Source organism: Corapipo altera, unplaced genomic scaffold, assembly GCF_003945725.1.
Source record: "Corapipo altera isolate COAL_440 unplaced genomic scaffold, ASM394572v1 141, whole genome shotgun sequence".
Taxonomy (NCBI): Eukaryota; Metazoa; Chordata; class Aves; order Passeriformes; family Pipridae; genus Corapipo; species Corapipo altera.
Genome location: NW_020884971.1, coordinates 648,418 through 659,122, shown reverse-complemented (window position 1 = coordinate 659,122; position 10,705 = coordinate 648,418). Strand labels below are relative to the sequence as shown.

Below are 10,705 nucleotides of genomic sequence, written 5' to 3'. Positions count from 1 at the left end.
CTAAAGAAACTGCGGTTTTCTGAAATGACTTCCAACCTGCTAATCAGATTAGCAGAGAAACCTAATCTTCTAAAATGCTGACTGCTCCTAAGGACTTCTGTTTTATACTCGACACTGCCCCATTAGTCCTTTTACATTCAATGTCTTCCTTTGTCCAACAACACCCTCAGTGATCAATTCCTTCCTGTGTCCTGTATTTTATCAATGAAAATATTACAGAGCAGGGCAGAACAGGAACCCCAGTATTCACTATTAAAACCAAACAGATAACCTTTAAAACTAATTTGTTAGGACTGTGAATTGAATATCATCCAAAGGTATATTTTTATGTGTGCCTGTATCATGGTTTGGCTTTTTGGCACTGGTGTGAAAGTTTCATTTCTTAATAGCCATTATGAGCTCTCTCAGTTCCTTTAGGCATCTCTGGAAGATACCTGTGCTTTAAACAGCTAAGCTCTTTTGTTCAGGAGTGAATTTGTATGTCATCACGTATACAATTGTTATTTATTTTGATATGTATATATGAATATAAGTATGAAATACTAAAAGTCCAGCAGCTGTGTACTTTATTATGGCAATGCAGGGTTGCTGTTTGTATTGTGTGCATGGGTTTGCCAGGAGATCCAGATCCTGGAAGAGTTTTAATTCATGCAGTTGGTAGTCTCAAGTGTCAACACACCTGCATTGGTGGCACAGCAATGCTTTGCCAAGAATTAAAACATCAAAAGACTTATGGCACTTCTGAAGTCATCACACCTGAAATTATCACCAGCACTGAAGCAGAGATCTGACACTTGAGATTACAATTGCCTGAGGAAAAAAAACAACCCTTTTCAAACCAGCACAGCACAGGAATGATTTCAGGACCAGCTCTTCATTTGCCCTGGTGCATGTATGATTTTCTCATGGATGGAAGAGAGAGGGTCTAAGGCCCCGGGAACTAAATATTCATGTTCAGGAGTTTGGAAAGGCTTTCAAGTGCTGCAGAACCTCTTTGCTCCCCCGTAGGGGTGTGTGAGTGTCTCTGTATTATACAACAGGACTGTATCAGCAGCCCAAGGGCAGACTAGAAACTATCAGCTGAAGGAGTGAGTTCTCATCTCGAGGCAAACACATAACTGCTGTTAAATCAGAATTCTCACAAAACAGCACAAGAAAAAGAGGTTGCCTGGAGAAGAGAGGTGTGAGAGACAAGGCGTAGGGTTATCTCTAAGATATGCAGTGAGAACTCCGTTCTTGCAAGAACAGAGAGAGTTAGGAATTACTGGATTAGAAGACTTTTAATAACCTTCAAAGTGGGAGCAAAAGGAGTATGTGGAGGATGCCTTCAGTTTGAAAAACAAATTAGGTTTGACACGTGAAGTAGTTAAGACACTAAAAGGTCTATTTTAATTTGCAAAGGCTATGAACACTGGGTATATCCCCTAAAAATCTGTTCTAATGGTGGCAAGTTAGATCTGTGTCAGCTTCAAACAGTACCTTCTACTGCTGGGCCTCCTCCTTTCCTACCCTCTCAACTCAGAGCTTGTTTGTTTGCACAAATCCACCACTTGTGCTGGTTCTGTTCCTACATTTCATCTATGTGACCCCAGCTTGAGAACGAGAGGAGATTAATTAACCAGGAGTATCAGTTCAGCTGACAGTCCTGTACATGAGGTCGGGCAAGGACTCCACGTGTGCTTGTAGGGCCAGAGACAGGCAAGGGCAAAGAAACACCTGACTTGTGACCTGAAGGAGACTTTCTAAAATCCCAGGAGACTGACAGGAGGTCAGGGGAGCAGAACTAATGAATGCCTCCAAAGCACACCACCCAGGGCAGAGGTGTGTGCCAGGAAACCTTAAAATGTTCTCCAAATAAACACCATAGCTGTGAATACAGAGCAACAGAGAATAAGTTCATATTTAGACTTACTCAGGTTTTCTGAGTCAAAAATTAGTGCTTTTTAAGAGCTTGTCTTTGTCCCAATTAACTTTAATCAAGTGCTTCAGAATCTAGAAAATGTTTTAAGTGAATAGAACTCTTAAGCAGAGAGCCCAGGGAACAAGAGAGCAGCTCTTTTGTGCTCTCTTTCAATGCTGTTGCTTTGCTGTTTTTCTTTGTTGTTACATTTTTACAGTTTTCAATACAAGTGAAGCACCAGAACTGTGGGTTTCACAAACAAAATGAGAGGTGCAGGCAGAAAGAGATCCTTGAGGAGACAAGTTCAAGCAAAAATTTAAAATCATTCCCTTGACAGTGTCAACCTGATGATCTTTTAAGTGTTCACTTTGCTATGATCTCTAATGCCCTTCACGTAAAGAAGAGACTGATATTCTCCAAATGACAGAATCCCTTTGTTTTCCAATATTCTGTATGAAAACACAGTCACTTTTACTTTTTAAATAATACCCCAGGAAAATAAAAATCAACACACTTCATATGACTTGATGACATGTCTTAAAAGGGTTTTAGTCAAATGAACTCAGGCAACACTAGTTAAATTTTAAGGCAAATGGTCTTGGAAAATCTGATTAAAATCTGTCATGAAACAAACACACCCTGTCTATGTCTGAGAGAAAAATCTTGGAGGATATTGTATCGTATATTGAATTGTATCTAAAAAGGGTCTCTTTAACTCCTTCCCCCAGAGCTTATTTAGTCACCATCCCACTCCTCTGCCCACCCTGTGTCACAGCACCACTGCCCCCTCCCCTTGTTCTGGAGCTGTGAACCAGATGAACCTGAAGTTTTATGAATCGTCTTTCTCATTTTTGCCTCTAAATGTCTGTACTTCTACCACAGACTTTTAAAAATAGTCACCAAATGAGAATTTAATGCTTCCTACTGATAGATAACATGAGCACTCTCAGCCTGCTGTTTGCTCAGAATGGTGCTGTGTTATGATGCTTCAAAACATTACTTCTGGTGTTTATTTGTTATTATTCATTATTATTATTATGTGGTATTTTGGTCAACTCTGCTGGACCAAACACTCAAACCAAACTCTCTCTATGCTCAGCTGGTGCTTTACCTGACCAAACTGTTCAGGATTTTGCCTCAGTCTGTCTCTCCTAAAAGTGAGAAAACGTAGAAATCAGGTGCCATCACATTTCCACTCCCTTCCTCTGTTGCTTGAGCTTTGCCAGGAAACAACTCCTACAACCAAGGAACTAATAGTGAAAAATCATTATTATTACAAAACAACTGAGTCTTCTAAAACCTTGCCTGTAAAATTACTTTTGAAAAGGTTACTTTCTCAAAACATATAATGTCTTTCATTAACTTGTGGGAATAAAAGTAGGAGCAGAGCTGACAAGACTAATGACGAGGCAGTTCAGTGTAGTCTCTGTGCCCAGAGCACATCAGGGGATCAGAGCTACTACAGCCACCTGAGAAGTGTCTTTTGAAGTCATTAGGATTTAACAATTAACAGAGAGTTTTGTTTGATGGTTAGATGCAGCCACATAAGAAAGACATTCAGCTCCAATTACCCATTATTTTGCCTGTAACAGATTAACAGCATACTTTAAAGGCATTTTCATATCCAAACCTATATAATTGAAAGAGAAAAAATTCAATTCGCCAACTTCACTACATTTAAAAAAGAATACTGAGTTCTCTTTTAATAACAAATGTGCAAATAATCATGACTTTGAACTGAAAGGATGAAAGACACAAGTCAAACCTGAGGAATCAGTGATGCACATTTTCTATTTTATCAATTTTAATACTTACACAATATTTCCATGATGGTTGTCAAATTTTTTCTATTGCCTGAACTAGGATATATTAAACTAGATAGCAAATGTTCATCCCTCTGCAGTCAGCAGCAAAAATCGTTCTCCTTTTTGAGAGTTATTCATTATTAATTGGGTCTCTGGACCCTGTTAATTGTTAACAGCAAAGGGATCGAGAGACCCAGGACTGTGTCTGATCTGAGTTACAGCTCTCGAATGTGCTCTGAATATTTCATTACAAGACTTAATTTTGCACCATAAGACAACTTGAAATAGCTATTATTTTTTCTTACCTGAACTTCCCATTTAATGTTTAATGCTTCTCTCACTCCATTTTCGAAAGGTGCCTCAAATTCACTCCAACTTGGTTTAGAAACTTCTCCTATTTCAGAAAATTTAGAATTGACTTCTACTCCATGCTCTGGATAATTCATGAGGTGTTTTTCTGGTTTACTCCTTTTAGTTTCCAAGAAGGACTTTTTTTAAGTTAAAAAAGTAGTTCTGTTGATCTGTAATTGATTGACTGACTATATAATGAACCTTAATTAACTTTTGTCCAAGTTCAACCAGTGCAACTCTAATTTCCAAGAACTGAATGCTCATCAGAAGCTGCAATTTTTTTCTCCCCCATACAGACCCTGGGAATTAATTTGGTGAGTGAGTGTGTGCTTTTAAGGAGAAAGAATATGGTCTGTGTGTTTGTGAGAGGCAGTTTTTCCTAAACCTCCTAAATATCTGGTAACACAAAGTTATATACAAATATTGTCCTCTCTGGCAAGAGTAGAGGATGTGGAGTTGAAAACACAAATATTTCAAATTCTGGAATTGGTTCCCATTAATTGAAATACATTTTTCATTACCTTGCTATTTGTCAACTTGTTAATTTATTTATATTTTGCTGAGTGACTCACAACAGCCATCACAACTTCCTTTGAAAGATAAAAGTTAGTCTTTTTTATACATTTGTTTGCCTCAGGTTTGAAATCTTATAGAAAACATCAAATATTCCATTACTTGACAATAAAATCAGAAATGGCAGTTTTGGAATATTTATTCTAAAATAATCAAAGGAATCCTTTGATGCATACTTCAATAATTATTTAGTACATTTTACTCCTATAAATATGTTTCTTTGCCTTACAGACACAGGGAAAAACTCTTAAAAGATATTTCAAATGAATAATTCAAACAATGACTGACAATATAATTGTTTATGTTTTTTTATGTTGGCACATTCACTTTATTCCTTCAATTTATAAACCAAGTTATCACTCTCTGTGATATTTATAAAAGTTGAATAAATAAAAGAAACTTTATAAAGATGTCTTGTCATTTTTTCTTCCTGTATATTTGCTAATCTGCTCCCATTATTTTAGTTCTTTAGTTGAGAGCTCCTGGTACCACTTGTATCCTGCCTTTGGTGGAATTTTAGCTGTACCAAGAAAATACATAAGCACTGGCAATTAAATTGCCTAATCAACTTTCTGCAGCTTATTAAGTTGTTTTATTGTAAAGGAAGATTAATGTCTTCCATAGGCAGAGGAAAATACCTGAGCAGGAGTCCATGAATTAAAGCTGTGATATCCTGCACATACCCACTTTCTGAAGGAATTCTGAAAGAGATAAAAGTAAATTGAAGTGAAAATGTAAGGATATAAAATAAAATCACAAGTTGAACAGGAATGAAAATACCAAGTTGGAATTGGAAAATCTTTCATATGTGGAAGAATCTCTCGGGGAATGAACTGTGTCTCTTGTAAAGCAAAACTGTTTTATATATAAAAAAATCTTAACAAATTCATAAAAAAACAGGACAATGATAAAGCTACAAAGGGAGATTTAAAAACTCACTAAAAATAAAAATCTGCTTGGGGCAAAACAAAAAGTTGTAGACAGACATAAGAACAAAACAAAGAGCAGGAGCAAAGGAGCAGGTGGAAGGGCAGGAAATGGAGTCCAACACTCAGAATTATGGCTCACAAGGACAGAAAGCACTTTGAAGTGATGGGCTTGGCAGCAGCAGCAGCAGCAGCTCACAGAAAAAAGGAAATATGGATGGAGGCACTTTCACATCAGCAAGAGCAGCCTCTCCTTTATCCTTGCTTCCCTGGATCCTGTTAATGGCTCCGGACCGAATTCCGTCTGGACTAAAGGGCAATTCCTGAGCTGGGGAGTCACACACAGCTCCCAAAATGTGCTCCTCACAAAGCCCAGGAGAGCAGTGTCAGCCCTGGGGTTACACCTGGAATCCCACTCAGAGTCAGAGCTGCTCCTGCTCCCCCAGGGCTGGGGGGTCACAGGTCAGGCTCCAGCACAGACCTGGGGGGGAAAGCAGGATTCAAACGGGAGCACTGCAGTCACAGCTGGAAATGGGAGCACATCAATATCCAGGTCTATGAGAGAGCTTTTGATAACAGAGTTAACAGCAACTGTCCCTTGCCTAAAAAAATCTAACAAGTATTTCTGCAGGTACCTCTAAACAAAAGCCTCAACTTGGAAAACAGAGGCTAAAAAATGTTGAACTCACCCTCTATTGGGAGTCAAGGTCCTACACTGTGGCTGTGAGGAAGTTCAGTGAAGAGCTGAATTTCGTGAAATCAATTAAGATTACATCAGATGAATTTCTGAAGAGGAAAAAAACCCACTAACAAAAAAAACTCTCCTGGGATCAATGCCACCTTCCCAGTTTTCAGCCAGACAGTTCTGTTTTAAAATATTTTGCTCAGAATTCAGACATCTGCTTTACTGTGTGTTTGTTTTGCAGGTTTGGTGGTAGAGGGACTGGCAAGGGATGAGTTCTGCTGTTTAAAATGCTGGCCTGCCTCTGTCTTCTCTATTTGCAATTTATTACCTTATTTAACTGATTGACAGAGATATTTTAAAAATTGCTGAAGTCTCACTGCAGTGCCAAATAAAATTAAGTATGTGCTTAAATACTTAATGGCATGAAATAACAGTTATTCTTCTATTTGCTTTTTTTGTTTACTGGAGACTTGTACTGAACTCAGTTCACTGCTTTTCAAAAAACATACACTGAAAACTTAATTAATTCAATTAAGGAACTGAAAGCACACAAGGCAAAACATCATCCCCAAAATATGTGACTTTTCTTTTTTCATTGCAGCAACACTCCAAGGCAAAAGGACATACGGGCAAAGGTTCCATCCTTTACAGAACCACTGCATTCCGAGGAAAAGCCTTTCAGACTGTCTGGAGTTCTGAGAGAAAATAAGGGCAGAGGGCAGAAGGTTGTTTAAATTGATCTCTAACTACTAACACAGGAAAGGGGGAATGTACTGGAGAAAGGGAGAAATCAAAATAAATCTAAATCAGGGGCTTTTATCTGTTGGTAGCACACTGAGGTGCCACAAAAGCCTGCCTGGCACTAATAGAAGTGCCCAGGGCTCTGCTGGGCAGGAACATGTTCTGCTCTGAGCAGCCCAGAGCTCCTCAGCATTTCTGTGTTCTGCTGCTCCCAGAAATGATGTTTTGGAGCATTGATTCTGTCAACACTGTTCCTAATCCTGACATTTTCTGACATTTTCCATTTTGTAAAATAAAAAGAGTTTAAAATTTTTAGCTTTGACCTTGACATAACGAACTGATGGATCTCAGCAAGGAAATGGAGGTAGTATGAGAGTATTTGTTCCAATCTTTCCTTCAGGTGCTATCAAAACTGCAAATTAAATTATAATTTTTTATCAAAGGTGTCTGGAAAATGGATAATCTTTCTGTGGTGGTGGTGAAGCCATAGAAATGTTCCATCCTATATGGGGAGAGAAGTCTCAATAGAAAATTATTCAGGGTTTACAGAAGAAAATACATTTAGGCACAAACAACAGGATGCATTTTTTTTTTAGCTTGCCCAATTTAACTACCTGCCTACAACCCAAATGAATATGAATATCCAGTGTAGGGTCCAGAGGTTTTACTTTAGTGTTATGAACAAAGCAAGGTGTTGTGTTGCGTCCTGGATAGGCAAGAGCTTGGTATGTTTGACTCTTAGAACTTCTTGCCTCACGAGAATTTGAAATTAAAATGTGTTCAGTAGTAAGAAGTGTGTTCTTCATGTGATTCAGGGGCCAATCAAGCCTGATCACAGTCAAAAGGCAAATGCAAAGCAGTTCTTCTTCTTGGCTTTAGTCCCTCTCTTCCTAGTAAATGCACATCATCAAAAGAGCAGTGGCATATAAAAGCTTTAAATGAGATCACAGATGTAACAAAATCTTGTTTCTGCCTTCTATCAATTCAAACAAATGTCATTGTAAATGTATTGTAAGACCTGTGATTGATCAGATCAACTCTATCACAGCATCACTTCAGATCACAAAGTCAACTGATTATGTTCTACAAATCTCTTCTTCATACAGTCTCAATAGCAAAAGGCATAAACATTGAGAAAGGGAAAAAAAGAGTCTTAATTTGCTTATAATGATGTCTTGTCATTTTATTGCTACACATCCTCCTCTTTTTCTGTCTTTAGTCCCTCATTCTTCTTCAAGGATCAACTCAGAGAGGTTTGATATATTGAAATTTAAACCTTTATTACCTTTTAACACACATAATAGTGCATCCAAACACACAGCGAGGAGAGCATCATGGCCAACACCCAGACAGAGCACACAGCCAGTCCTGCTCAGTCACCCAGGCTCAAAGAAGGTGGGGAACCCAAGCTGTGTCTCGGTTGGCATCCCTTCTAACAGCATGGCAAACACTTAGGGACTGACAGCTTTGGTTATTCTTCTAAGGCAACACCAGGAACCCTGGAAATGATGGTAAAACCTCCTCCTGGGGGATCTGCAGCATATCATGCATATTGAGAGGCCATGAGCCATGTTTCATCAGAGGAACTGCACAAAGATCTTGCAGGAGTGTTGATGACTCACATTTCACCAATGGAAAGGCCTTCCCAAATCACTGCAGCCCTGAGTATCTATTTCCAGTGGGTTTCTGTGGGAAATAAAAATGGAATGCCAAAGACGAAAAGAATTGAATGGCTGTGGATAAAATGGGGAAGGGCAAGAACTGAGCAACTGGTAGGTGGGGAAAAAAGGAGGTTAAAAGGCAGGAAGGAGCTTGGAAAATGGAGGTTAACAGAGGTGGAGAGGGCTGGTAAGGGTGTACCTGGAAATCACAGAATGGCTTTAGCTGGAAAGGACCTTAAAGCTCATCCAGTGCCAGCCCCTGCCATGGGCAGGGACACTTTCCACTAGCCCAGGTTGCTCCAAGACCCGTCCAACCTGGCCTTGGACACTTCCAGGGATGGGACAGCCACAGCTTCTCTGGGAAACCTGGGCCAGGGCCTCACCACCCTCACAGCCAGGAATTCCTTCCCCATATCCCATCTACCCCTGCCCTCTGTCCATGGGAAGCCATTCCCCCTGTCCTGTCACTCCAGCCCTTGTCAATAGTCTCTCTCCATCTTTCTTTAGTCTCCCTTCAGGCCCTGCAAGGCCACAATTAGGTCACTCCAAAATCTTCTCCAGGCTGAACAATGAGATGGTTGAAAGTATTTATAGTTTCATACTGTCATTTTAGACTTCAAGTTATTCCATTGATTTCTCCCATATCAAAATCTAATTTGAGGGACTAAATCTTGGCTTGATATCACAGACCTTCTTTCTTTGCTTCTGTGTAAGACTGCTTCTCTCCTTTTAATCATTTTAGAAGGGTTGATGTTTACAGATCCTGCAGGCACAGACAGAAACACCTGGGACCTGCCCAGCTCAGGCCAGGCATCCTCTCTCCATCCCTGTGCCCTGGTCCCTCCAGCAAGGTGACAGGAATGTCCTTCCCTTCAGCACAAACCTCAGCACACAGAGTTGAAGGCTGGAAAGGGGTTGAACAGATAAAAGGGGGATCAGCATTACAAGTAACCACCCCTAGAGACGTGTTCACAAAAATGACCATAGCCTTCTGACACCTCATCAAGGGGAGGTTGTCTGTAAGTTCCTTTCATGGAGAAATCCATAGAATTGAAAAACTGAAACAAGGCAAGGATCTTGGAGCCATCTGTCCACTCTCCCACCTCCTCAGACAAGCCCAAGGACGAGTCTGCAAAGGGCTGACAGTGCTGGTTTCAATGTTGCTTGTCTTCAGCATGATCCATCCTGGCAGTTCTAACTTAAATCTACTGCTTTGTCTTCCAAAGAGGGATGAGTGTTTTAAATAAATCTTCTCTTCCTGCTCTCTGTGTTAGCACTTCATTCTCTCCAAACTAAGTAAAGCATCTATCCTGATTTACCAGACATCTGGGAGAGACAGAAGCAACAACACTGGTTATGAAATCCTCAGAATCCTTTGTAGCAAATGTCTTGGGTCAGGAGTTCAAACTACACCCAGAACAGAGATGGATTTTTCTGTGCTCTATCCCAACCTCTCTGTGTCTTAGTCAAATCTGATTGGAGTCAAAGAAAATAACCTGCACTGGACCTTTTGCCTGTCAAAGGGAGCTGCTTTCCCACACTTTACAAGCTCATATTTCCTCCTGGCTGTTGGATGGCAAGTGAAATGTGAGGAGGAGAATTCAAAACAAACACGTGTACCTGCATCTCCTTGAGTAGCTTGGATGGGAAAAGCAGCTGTTTGGAGTCATCACATTCCATTTGTGAAAACACAGCATCCAGCACAGCAAAAAACCCCTGAGAACTGCTTCTCTTTAAATATATTCTAAGTAAAACTCAACGTCCCACTAAGGAAAAGCCTGTGACTACATCAGGAACAGGAGGAAACAACCACATTGTGTATAAACAGCCTCGGTGGGGGAAAAGGCTGTTTGCTTATTTTTATTTTTCCTCTAAATTGCAACTGTCATGTAAACCCTTTAATAAAAAGATCAGAGCCAGTCACTAAAGTGCTAGTCAGAAATGCCAGGCAGTGCAGAAATCAGCATTTTAATTTGAGTTTTGAACGGAATGAAGCCTTAACAAAGCTCTCAAGCTATTTAAATATGGGGAAAATTAGCTGAATGAATGAAAGAAAATAACAC

General features: G+C 39.8%; 1 long non-coding RNA gene across 4 annotated transcripts in view; it reads right to left on the bottom strand.

Moving 5' to 3' along the window:
* The window catches only part of LOC113957561, a 94,695-nt gene extending 90,877 nt beyond the window's left edge, over window positions 1-3,818 (bottom strand). For 3 of the 4 annotated variants that reach the window (XR_003531210.1, XR_003531213.1, XR_003531212.1), the window contains exons 1-2: window positions 3,716-3,818; window positions 3,012-3,136 (exon numbers count right to left, since the gene is read on the bottom strand). This is a non-coding gene — a long non-coding RNA (uncharacterized LOC113957561). Of the gene's footprint in view, window positions 1-3,011; window positions 3,151-3,715 lie in introns of all 4 variants that reach the window. The other variant, XR_003531211.1, reaches the window with a different exon arrangement.
* Window positions 3,819-10,705: the final 6,887 nt, after the last annotated feature.